At 42.0% G+C, this 13306-nt stretch overlaps 1 pseudogene; it reads right to left on the reverse strand.

The window, feature by feature from the left end:
* Positions 1 to 237: 237 nt before the first annotated feature.
* LOC108436488 lies at positions 238 to 4226 on the reverse strand (annotated as a pseudogene).
* Between the last annotated feature and the right edge of the window lie 9080 nt (positions 4227 to 13306).

Below are 13306 nucleotides of genomic sequence, written 5' to 3' on the forward strand. Positions count from 1 at the left end.
TTAGACATATGTAAGGTTTTTTTTTTTTAGTTTTTTTTTTTTTTATTGTTAAAGTATATGTGTGTGTATATATGTGTATATATGTATAGTCGTGAGTATGGACGAGAAGGCTGCAAATTAATTGCCCTTCTGGGACTAATAAAGTACTCTGAACTGAACAGAACTGAACAATGACATTGAACACAGGTGTAGAGAATCAGTACTCAGGTGACTGATTGGTTGAATGAGGAAGGTCAATCACATGATCTCCCAAGGAGTTCTGGGAAATGGAGTCCTTGTGTGAATTGAGGCTGGAGGGAGAGAGTGAGACACATCTGTCTTGCTATCCTCGCTGTATTGCAGTGGTTCTTCCTGTAAAGACGACCACAAGATATGGCAATTTAAACAAACTTGTGGACAGTGAACCAGTACTGGAACTGATGAACTGACTTGAAGCGGCACCAATTCATATCACTTTTCTTACCTTCACTGATTAGCTCTGAACTTTTATCTTGTCTTTTGAAAGGAATAAAAAATGATGCCTTTAAATGGCTAAACAAAAATAATTAAATGCATCATCAAAAGTAATTTTTTTGTGACTGACTGTGTTTTAGGGCATGTACTGTTTTGATTAAAAGTGGTGGAACATATAACATGGACTATAACAGCAGTTACTATCTTCCAAGGGAATGCGTGTGTATACTGTAGAGAAAGGGGGTGTACCTTATTTTGTGGGCTGAAAAGCAGAGTGTTTTTTTTTATGTGGCAATAAAAGAAAGCTCTCTGCCTTCACCCCTGCCCCCGGCATCTTTCATCCACCCAGCATTAAAATTGTTACATATACATACACAAATCATGTGTGTTAGTATGTTTTCGAGAAGGTGGAAAAGATATAATAACTGGTAGCCTAATTAAATTTATCTAATTTTTATGTTAATAGTCCTACTGCTTACACTTTTCACTGTCTGAATTGTCATTAAGATATGGAATTTTAAAAGTGTGTGGTCGCTGCCAAAGATGTATATGAATATTTAGGCGGCGCATGCATAAAACTGCACCAAGTTATAGTACAAGCATCATCTGCATGGAAAATACATCTGAAAGATCAGAACACCTAGACACTAGAGGCATTGTATAAAAACGGGCTGTGAACTGATGAAACAAGAAAAACTTTTTATATACCCACTACAAGGTATATTTGTTTTTAACAAAATAACACCTGACCAACTGTTAAGCATAGGTCTGTTGTGCTCTGCAGCTTTGTGTTAGAAAGTGGTACAAATGTCACTGCACTTGCAGTTGTCATGATTATTTATCAAACACAATTTGTTTATTCTCATTCTTGCTTATGTTCCTAAGGAATATTGGAAACAAGGCAAACATGGCACAGGTGAAGTCTAAAGTATTTCATTTTCTTACCAAAATAACAATGTAACACATCATTAAAATGATATGAATAAAAGGAAAAAAAAGTTTAATATCTATGCCAAATGTATTTCAAACTCAGAATTTAAACAAAATGGAGAATGTATTGGGTATATTTTGTAAAGCATTGAAGACTGTGGTTGGTGTAGTGGGTAACACCTTTGCTTTCTACGCTGTAGCTTTGTGGGGTTCAATCCTACACTATACCAATAAGAATCCTTGGGCAAGACTCCTAATACTACCTTGGCCTACCTGTGTAAAACAATCAAACTGTAAATCACTCTGGATAAGAGTGTCAGCCAAATACTATAAATAAAAGACTGTTTAACAGACAAATGTTGTGTAGTGTTTGTTTTTATTAAATGTATTTAAGGCAAAACATTAAACATCAGTCAGTTTTTTAATGTTTAAAAAAAATGTAATGCAGGGTTCATGTAAATTTTGAAAAATGAACTTTCAGTAATTTATTAGAATGTTTCAGTATATGATGATTTTGGCATTTTTGGTTATACCTCAGTTAAATTTGTATTCTGGACAGTGTGTGGAAAGTATGTTTTATACCTACTGATAATCTATGAACTGGATAATTGAATTGTTCCTCTTTAATTCACTCAACATGAATGATGCACATAATTACAGCTCAAAATATGAGCCATGTGCTGTGAAAACAAAAGCTGCAAACCATTACTGATCACTAGTAAAGTCACGTAGCATCACTGTCAATGGATAACATTGACATATTGAGGAAATAATGTAATTCTGTAAAGAAAAATTAAATGTACTCATAGTCTAATAATTCAATTACTACTCCAGCTCTGCTATGGAAGGTCAGAAAACAACTTAATCACAGCTTGGGAATTTACAAACCTTGTAACATTAAATTTAGTATTAAATTTAGTAGCATGAATCATTAAAGAAATACAAGATACGTATTAATGTTTGAGACAAGTGAGCATTTAGCATACATATAGGCAAAATATAGTATTTTATCATTGTTGCAATAAATTTTATTATCGAAATAAACAACATACTTTTCTAAGCACAGTCATATCATCAGCACTTAAAGAACACTGACTGCATGTTTCATTAAAGTGAGAACATGATTAGTCCTGTTCTATTAGATTTGATGTAGCAGTCTGTGAAATAAAAATGACCATTCATGGTGAAAGGGTTAACTCTGCTCCAACTCTGCTCTAAGCAGACTTTGCAGCAAGCATAGCTACTGTCCTTGGCAGTTTGCACAAACAACTTGCTCCTCTTATCGGGACAACATTCTGTCCAGAACCATTTGTTCTCTTTCGTAGGTAAGATTATCGTACACAGAGCAGAAGCCCCCCTCCTTTGGGCAGTTCCGGTGGTCCGTGAGTGTCAGCCTAGCATTTCATGACTGTTAGACAACTTATTTGGGTCCACCCTGTTTGCTTGTACGCAACAGGGCAGGACGTGTTTGTATAAAAGAAGGAGTGCCCTTCTTTCTTTGTGCAGAAGACTTAATAAACTCTTTGATTGATTAAGAGAGTCGTTCTGTCTTCCTGCACCGAGCGCTCCCGCTGCAACTGAGACTTTTCACAGGACAGGTGATCCACTCTCTGGTTCCTCTTCATGAACGGACCAAAAACGGCCGGTCCTTTCACATGGCTTCATGGCAATTTTTAAATGTGTAACAAGTGCATTATATCTGAGTATCATAATATCAAGATACATATGTATAGCAAAACTATCTGTACATTTTAATATATTTTTGCTATATTGCTCACCCCAAGCATTTTCATGACTATACTGATTCAATAGTTTTCATAAATAAGCAAAAGCACAGTGAATAAATTGTGATACTGAACTGTTCAAAAACAGTCTCACAATTCTTATTTTCCTTTCATTGAATAAAGTTGACAAAAAGCTGTCAAACCATACACAGCATTATGTTTTAAAAAAAGGAAAAATTTTTCATCCCTCAGACCATAAATCAATGGACTAAGACAACGGGGTGCAATAATAAAAACAATGAAATTAGAAAATCTTACATTATGAAACACCAAGAAATCTACCTTCCAAAAGGGCATTTCTATATATGGGGTTAAAAACCTAACTATACACAGAAACAGCTGAAAGGCATGAAGGATCACAGTTCTGAGACTCTTTTTGGTTGATTTCTTATTCTCAGAGGAGGCGGCTCTGGCTGCAATCATTATCTTGATGTAAGTAAAGACAATGATAATGATCATAAAGAGGAAAAGGATCTGGAAAATTATAGCACGTGTTTGTGCCAGCCACTCTTCCCCCAACATTAACTCTGCACTACACAAAGCATAGGTGAACAGAGCAGCAGAAGGAACTACGACTAAATATGCTATTAATGTGAATAATGGAACTATGGAGCTGATGCCCCATATGAACAGAAATCCAAAACATCTGTTTCTGCTGGTGGAGATGTCAGCATGTCTTAAAGGCATGCATATAGCAACATAGCGCTCCAGACACATTGCCACAAGAATCAGTGGAGTACAAATGGTGAAAGTAGATGAAATTGTACACAAAATTATGCAAGGAATCATGTGTATGCGGTACTGGTATAAACTCAAAATCATTAGCACATCAGTTAAAACCATGACAGCAGAGTCAACAAATAGGGTTTGTGCAAACAAAATGTAGCGAGTGTCCTCCCTGAACACTGCCTTGTTCAGAAAGGTAAATATCATCAGACAATTCACATAAAGAAAAATCCCCACCAGAACCTGCACCAACGTCATCTTCCCCAATAAAGATCTTGACAGTTCTGTTAAAACATTCAGGCTTAAGTTACTGTTAATCACTGAGTTCTGCATTTTTAGAATAAAAGCTTTAAAAAGTACAGTTGATAAAAAATGAAACACTTTACGGGTCAGCAACTGTAGTATAAAATTTGTATAAAGCAAAAACACACAAGTGCAGGGAGCAAAAAAAATATGCTCATTTTAACATTCTCATGCCTTTATAGTCTTTGGTAAACTATCAAATGTGAGACAGAGAGGAGGAGCCTCTGGGACACTTTGCTTAAACAACAGCATTGCAACAATTTTCATCACTAATTAAGTTTTGATTTACATTTAAATATTCCCTCCTTAAATATTACTCTTACTCATTTTCTGGTCACACTAAGGCTTGCTTCTTAATGATTACTTAAGCATTAGCAAACATTTAATATTGACCTGTAAACAGAAACATATCATTTGTGAGCAAGAAATGTGTTAGAAATGTATTTATATGATGTGTTAATAAGGTCTTCTGTAAATTAGTTATTAAGTGTTTACTGTTGAGTAACATGTTAATTAGTTGTGATCTTTTAGCTGAATGCATACTTGCAATGTTTTTGTGCGACACGTTAATGAGTATTTAAACTGACCACATGTGATAGTAAATGGTCACATTTCTGTGGCAAGCTGACTTTTACATGTCGTATTCTGAACATGTTTGTATGTCCTGTTAATGAGAACTTATAAACAAAGGACAACTAATCAAACAGTGATTAGCAGATCACTGCTGCCTACAACTCTGGTGATCTGGCTAGCTACAAGAAGGCCAGATATGACCTTCAGAGGACCATCAAGCTGGCCAAAAAGGAGCTACAGGGACAGAGTGGAATCCCTGTCTGAGGTGGTGAGATCCTTCAGGGTAGTTAACCCAAGCAAGGCACTTGGTCCTGACGGTGTCCACAGCCATGTACTTAAAGCATGTGTCAATCAGCTGGCTGAGGTTTTCACTGATGTCTTTAACATCACCTTATAACTATCAGTGATTCCAGCCACCATGGACCCTTACCAATTTGCATACCTCTGTGAATTTCCCCGCTGTGGGACTAATAAAGGATTATCTTATCTTATCTTATCTAAAAGATCCACAGATGACACCATTGCACTTACAATACACACTGCTCTCACACACCTGGACAGAAAGAATGCTATAAGAATGCTATTCATAGATTACAGCTCAGCATTCACCACAATCATCCCTGCCAAACTCATTCCTAAGCTCACAGACTTGGGTTTGAACTCTCATCTCTGCAATTGGAAACTGTACTTCCTGATGAGCAGACCCCAGGTACAGAAAGTTGGGAACAGCTTCTCTTCCAACTGACTCTGAGCATAGGGGGGTGTATGCTCAGCCCCCTCCTGTAGTCTCTGTATACACATGACTGTATAGCTAAACACATGGCTAATATCATCTTCAAGTTTGCTGATGACACCACCATCCTAGGCCTTCATCACTGATGGAGATGAAATGGCCTACAGAGACGAGGTACAGGAAGCGGCAGAGGGGTGGTCACTCTGCCCTATTCATCAATGGAGCCGAAGTGGAGAGAGTCAGCAGTGTGAAGTTTCTCGGCATACACCTCACTGATGACTTCACCCGGACCCTCCACATCAACACTATTGTGAGATCTGGCCATCAGCATCGCTTCTTCCTGTGTAGGCTCAGGAAATTTGATCTGCCTCCTCAGATCCTCACCAACTTCTTCAGATGCACCACAGAGAGCATCTTCACAGGCATCACCACTGTCTGGTACAGCAGATGCACCGCCTATGACCGCAAGGCCCTTAAAGAAATGTGAGGACAGCAGAAGCTATTATAGCCTGAGCCTGCTGCCTCAGAAAGATAAAAAAAAGATCTGGTCAGACAGCAAACACCCAGCACACTGCCTGTTCACCATCCTGCCATCAGGCAGGATATTTCGCAGTATACAAGCTAGAACAACCCAGTTAATTAACAGTTTCTACACACAAGCTGTCAGGCTTCTGAACAAGCTGTGAAGCTTTCCCCAGTTACCATTTCACTCAGTTACTTTGTCAGCATTATTATTATTGTATCATACGTCTGCTATGGACAATAACACTAAGCCAATTTAAATAACAAAAACACAGTCACTTAAGTAACTTTAAAATGTATACTGTCTATATTTTGTGTATATTTCTCTATAGTTTGTGTATATTTTCTCTAGATTTTGTGTATATTTAATATATTCCAATTTGTTTTTATTTTATATTCTACTTTACTTATTTACTTTCTGTAGAGTGATACCTGAGCCTCACCACAAGCATTTCAATGCATAAATGTCCTGACATGTTGTGCAAATGACAAATAAACTTGATAACTTAAAACAAAAAGCCTTCTTCAGGGAGTTGCAGGCAATCTCAGCTTGAGGAGTCCAACCTAATTTATGACGGGAACCCTTTAAGAGGGCTTTCAGGGGTTCAGCTGCTAATGATGTTCTAATATAGTCATCTGACCTAGAGACATACATAAAATAAGTCTGATAACAACCTGTATGCTAAGGAAGAGAAATGTGAAATTCATATGCACTCTGTATCTTTCTTATGTTATGTAATCAGTCAGAATAGGGTCTTGATGGATGACCATGAGGTGGAAGTGGTCTTAAACTGGTCTGATTCAGTTAAAGAGCTTCAGCTTTTCCTGGGTTTTGCCCATTTTAACGGCTTCTTTACACAGAATTTTAGTATCTATGTAGGCGATATCAAACTGACCAATTATGTCTTGTAGGAAATCATTCGTGAATGCCTGAAACAGAATGGGTATTAGATAAACCAAAAGGCATGACCAGGTACTCATAGAGACCCTTATTGATAAATGCTGTCTTCCACTCATCTCCTTCTCTGATTCTCACTAGATTGTATGCGTTACACAGGTCTAATTTGTGTCTCTAACAGCAAGCCGTGGATTAACCCTGACATAAATGCTCTTCTGAAGGAGAAAAAGAGTGCCTTTAGATTAGGGGACAAGGAGGAGCTGAAAGCTGTGCAGAGGGAGCTGAGGAGGAAGATCCGGGAGGGGAAAGTTAGCTATAGGTGGAAGATGGAGGAACAGCTACAGCAGAATAATATCAGCAGAGTCTGGAAAGACCTTAAAGCAATCTCCGGCCACAAGAAGCCCGACTCTCAGGCGGTAGGGGACCAAAAGTGGGTGAACAATCTCAATCTGTTTTTCAAAAGATTTGATCACTCAACCCTCCCACTACACAGACATCTCTACTGAAACCCTCCTGTCTGGCACTTCCAGCATGCTGCTCTACCCCCTCTCTCACACTCACCCCCAGCCCCACAACTTTCAGCTCACACCCACCCCCCACTGGTTCATCTGCTGGTTGCCATAATCCCCAGTTCACACATTCCTCAAGTCCTGTGCAGATCAGCTGTGTGGGATAGTGGAGCACATTTTCAACACAAGCCTGAAGCTGGGGAGAGTATCACAACCGTGGAAAACATCTTGTGTGGTGCCATTGCCGAAAGTGCAGCACCCAAAGGACCTCAGCAGCTGCAGGACGGTGGCACTGACATCACACCTGATGAAGACACTGGAGAGGCTGGTCCTTAGACAACTCCACCCTATGGTGAGCTCATCTATGGACCCACTTCAGTTTGCCTACCAGCCTGGCATCGGGGTGGATGACGGCATCATCTACTTGCTGCATGGAGCTCTTTCTCACCTGGAGAAGCCTGGGTGCACTGTGAGATTCATGTTCTTTGATTTCTGCAGTGCTTTCAATATAGCCTGGGCTCCTGAAGGACAAGCTGGAACAGGCAGGGGTGGACCATCACCTAACGCATTGGATCCTGGACTACCTCACCAACCGTCCACAGTATGTGAGGACAAGGGACTGTGTGTCCAACATGGTGGTCTGCAACACAGGGGCCCCTGTACACTGCAGACTTCATGTACAACTCACCAAACTGCCACATACAGAGGTTCTCTGATGACTCAGCGATCATCAGCCGCATCACAAATGAAGACAATGGAGAGTACAGAGAACTGATTCAGGACTTTGTGGACTGGTGTCTGCGGAATATCTCAAGATGGCGCCCATCGTGGCAGACTTCTTTGCATGCTCCTCCTGCAACCAACGCTATTTATTACTTATTTTAACTTTAGTATTTATTTTAAGTGTACAGAACATCTACGGTACAGTTAGTTACAGTAAAGAGGCACTCCTGGAGATTGGTAAAGTTCATCATGAACTTACCTTTAGCCTCTCAGACTTCAACTTTCTTTTACGCTCGCACTCTACCGGCACCAGCTGGCAAGGCCCAGCATCACCGGCCTCGGGTGAGCAGCCCAGCCGACGAACAGAGCGGCCAAAGTGGAAGCGGGGCAAGAGAGGTGGGCTACATGCTACGCTAAAGGCTAGGGCTACACGACCACCGCTACCTAGCCTGCTGCTAGCTAATGTTCACTCCCTCGAAAACAAGCTGGATGAGCTGAGGACCAGAATAACAACTCAGCGTGAGATCAGAGAGTGTTGTGCTCTTATCCTCACAGAGACCTGGCTCTCGGACAGCACGCCAGACTCAGCGATCCAGCTGGAAACGCACTCCGTCCACCGCGGGGACCGCACAGGAAGAACAACGGCGGCGGTGTCTGCATCTACGTGAACAACAGGTGGTGTACGGACGTAAAGACTGTTGAAAAACATTGTTCAGCTGACTTAGAGCTGCTGATGGTGAAGTGCAGAGCCTTTTATCTGCCTAGAGAGTTCAGCTCTGTGCACATTCTGGCTGCTTACATCCCGCCACGGTGCTAGGGCTGCTGCATGACGCAATCAGTAAGCAAGAGACCGCGCACCCGGATGCCGCGTTCATTGTGGTTGGCGACTTCAATCACTGCAACCTGAGGACTGTCCTCCCCAATTATCATCAGCACGTGAGCTTTCCGACGAGGGACAGTAACATACTCGACCAAGTTTACAGCAATGTGAGGGGGGCCTACAGGGCCGTGCCTTGGCTACACTTCGGACAGTCCGACCACATCTCTGTGTTCCTCTACCTAGCATACAGATAACTCCTCAAGCAAGCACTTCCAGTGAGTAAAACTATCAAAGAGTGGAATGAAGAAACTGACTTAGTGCTTCAGGACTGCTTTGACAGTACAGACTGGGATGTGTTCAGAACTGCTACTATGAATGAGGACTGTACTGTTGATCTAGAGGACTATGCTTCTGGGGTAATGGGCAACATCAGCAGCTGCGTTGAAAGCGTTGTCCCTACAAGGCGCTGCAGAAAATACCCCAACCAGAAACCCTGGTTAAACGGTGAAGTTCAGTCCATGCTACGTGCCAGCCATGCTGCATTTCTCTCAGGCAATGCTGAAGACTACAAAAGGTCCAGATATGACCTGCGTAGATCTATCAAAGAGGCCAAGAGACAGTACAGGCTGAAGCTGGAGGGCTCCTACCCCACCACGGACTCCCGGCGCATGTGGCAAGGACTACAGCACATCACCCACTACCAGCAGACTAGCAGGGCGGTTACAAACAGCCACACCACACTACCTGATGAGCTAAATGAGTTTTATGCTCGCTGCGAGGTCCTCAATCCTGGCCGATTGAGAGACACTATGGCCACATGAAACACATCACTCACTGTGACAGCAGTGGATGTGTACAGGACCTTGAGGAGAATAAACCCACGGAGAGCAGCCAGCCCAGACAACATCCCCGGGCGTGCACTCAGGGTTTGCTCATCAGAACTGGCCGATGTGTTTGTGGACATATTCAATCTGTCCCTTTCGCAAGCTTTTGTGCCATCCTGCTTCAAGTCAACCACCATCGTACCCATCCCAAAGAAAAGCATTGTGACCAGCCTAAATTACTATCGCCCTGTTGCACTCACCCCAATCGTGATGAAGTGCTTCGAAAGAATAGTCCATAATCCAAGAGACCATTCCAAACACTATAGACCCTCTTCAGTTTGCATACCGACGGAACAGGTCCACAGACGACGCAGTGAACACAGCCCTTCACACAGCCCTCACACACCTGGAGGGCAAGGACACGTATGTCAGAATGCTTTTCATTGACTGCAGCTCAGCATTTAAAACGGTCATCCCACACAAACTCTCAGAAAAGCTCCTCACCCTCGGACTAACACCTGCCCTCTGCAACTGGGTGCTGAGCTTTCTATCAGATAGACCCCAGTCAGTCAGAGTCGGCAGCCGCACATCCAGCACAAGAACAGTCAGCACAGGGGTCCCCCAGGGCTGTGTGCTGAGCCCCCTTCTGTACACACTCTTCACGTATGACTGTGTGTCCTCCCAGAACAACACCAGCATTATCAAGTTTGCTGATGATACTACAGTCGTTGGACTGATCACTGGTGGGGACGAGACAGCATACAGGAAGGATGTGGCTGAGCTGGTGGCCTGGTGTCATAACAACAATCTCTCCTTGAATGCAGACAAGACCAAGGAAATGATTGTTGATCCAAGGAGGAAGCGGGAGCTACACACACCCCTGTATGTTGGTGAGACAGAGGAGAGGGTGAAAACCTTCAAATTCCTTGGCATCCACATCAGTGAGGATCTCACCTGGTCTCACAATACACACCTCATCATCAGGAAGTCCCAGCAGCGACTGTACTTTCTGAGAATGCTGAGGAATTTTGGCATGCCAGCCAAAATTCTCAGCACCGTCTACATGAGTACGATCGAGAGTGTACTTACCAGCTCCATCAAGGTCTGGTATGGAAACTGCACTGCTCAGGACAGGAAGGCTCTCCAGCGTGTAATCAAAACTGCCCAGTCCATCTCAGGAGCAGCCTTCCCCTCACTACAGGACATTTATCACACCAGGGTCATCAGAAGGGCACAAAACATCATCAGGGACAGTACACACCCCTAGCACAGACTCTTCACACTCCTACCTTCAGGCAGACGTTACAGGAGTGTAAAGTCCAGGACAACTAGACTGACCAACAGTTTCTATTCACAGGCTATCAGGCTGGTGAACACCTCACTAACTACCTCTTCCCCCCTCCCAATATGAACTGATTTAACCTAGCACTCAACAACTGCACCTTACCTACACTGCACTGCTGCTGTTAGAACAATACTGTTTACATCTATTACTTGCACAGAGTAATATTGTTTACTGTTTACATCTGTTTTTATCTGTCACTTGATGCACTTTATGAACAGCTGCTACACTTATTTGCACATACGCACATGTAAATTAAATTTTATTTCAACTTTGCACATATTGTACACTTTTTTGCTTTTACTTTTTACTACTGTTTCTTAGAGTTATTCTTATATTTTCTTTTTTTATTCTCTTAAGAGCATATATGGTGAATGGAGGAACAGCAATGTAAGAATTTCATTGTACAGTGCAATTGCCTGTTCTGCTGTGCACATGACAATAAAACTCTTGAATCTTGAATCACCTACAGATCAATGCGGGGAAGACCAAAGAACTGGTGGTGGATTTCCGCAGGCACACACATCCCCCTCCAGCAGTGAACATCCAGCGAATGGACATTGAAAGAGTGGACTATTATAGGTACCTGGGTGTGCACCTTAACTATAAACTGGACTGGTCAGACAACACTGCTGCACTTTACAGGAAAGGACAGAGCAGACTCTACCTGTTCAGGAGACTGAGGTCATTTGGAGTGCAGAGGCCACTCCTGAGGACCTTTTTTGACACAGTGGTGGCATCAGCCACTTTCTCTGGAGTGGTCTGCTGGGGCGGCAACATCTCCACTGCAGACAGGAAGAAACTGGACAAACCGATCAGGAGGGCCGTCTCAGTCCTGGGAACTCCTCTAGACCGAGTGCAGGTGGTGGGAGAAAGGAGGATGCTAAACCATCTAGCATCTATGCTGGAAAATGACTCCCACCCCATGCATGAGCACTGGGCAGCTCATTGAGTGACCGGCTCCTTCACCCCAAGTGTGTGAAGGAGCACTATCGCAGGTTCTTCCTTCCTGCAGCTGTGAGACTGTTCAACCAACACTGCTCCCAGGAGACCATACACACATACAATACACACACAAACACACACACACACATACAATATACACTTATATTCAGAATGTTAACATTTTGTCATTGTGCAATATGTTCATAAGTGCAATACAGATCTTATGCAACTCCAAATACTTATTCTTATTTTGTTGTAAAAAGTCTAGAGATTTAACTTTAACTTTTATTATTTATAATGTGTATAATGTTCCTACTGTTTCTCATTTCAATTACTGAGTGCCTTACTTCTATTACTCTGCTGCTGTAATACTGTGAATTTCCCCACTGTAGGACAAATAAAGGATTATCTTAATAACAAATAAAATAAATGTAGAAAATCTTACATTATGAAACACCAAGAAATCTACCTTCCAAAAGGGCATCTCTATGTATGGAGTTAAAAAATTAAATATACACAGAAACAAGGGAAAGGCATGAAGGCATATATTTATAATTTTTAATTGTTTCTTTACTACTGATTTTACTGTTTTACTGTTGTTTTCGTTCTAAAATAAAAAAAACTCAAAAAAGCTTTGCAGTGTCTGTGTGAGTGTATAAACCCGATGATTGATGATGCAGGGGGCACCAACCAAAATCTCGACTAGGGCACCGCATTGGTCAGGGCCGGCTCTGCTGGCTGCAATCATTATCTTGATGTAAGTAAAGACAGTGATAATGATCATAAAGAGAAAAAGAATCTGGAACGTGTTTAAGCCTGCCACTCTTCCCCCATCATTAACTCTGCACTACACAAAGCATAGGTGAACAGAGCAGCAGGAGGAACTACAAATTAATATGCTAACAATGTGAACAATAGAACTATGGAGCTGATGCCCCATATGAACAAAAATCCAAAACATCTGTTTCTGCTGGCAGAGATGATCTTAAAGGCATGCATTTAGCAACACAGTACTACAGACACATTGCCACAAGAGTCAGTGGAGTACAAATGGTGAAAATAGATGCAATTGTACACATAATTCTGCAAGGAATCATGCGTATGTGGTACTGGTATGAATTCACAATCATTACATATCAGTTAAAGCCATGAGAGCAGAGTCAACAATTAGGGTTTGTGCAAAATGTAGCGAGTGTCCTCCCTGAACACTGCCTTGTTCAG

The sequence above is a fragment of the Pygocentrus nattereri genome, chromosome 17 (assembly GCF_015220715.1).
Source record: "Pygocentrus nattereri isolate fPygNat1 chromosome 17, fPygNat1.pri, whole genome shotgun sequence".
NCBI lineage: Eukaryota > Metazoa > Chordata > Actinopteri > Characiformes > Serrasalmidae > Pygocentrus > Pygocentrus nattereri.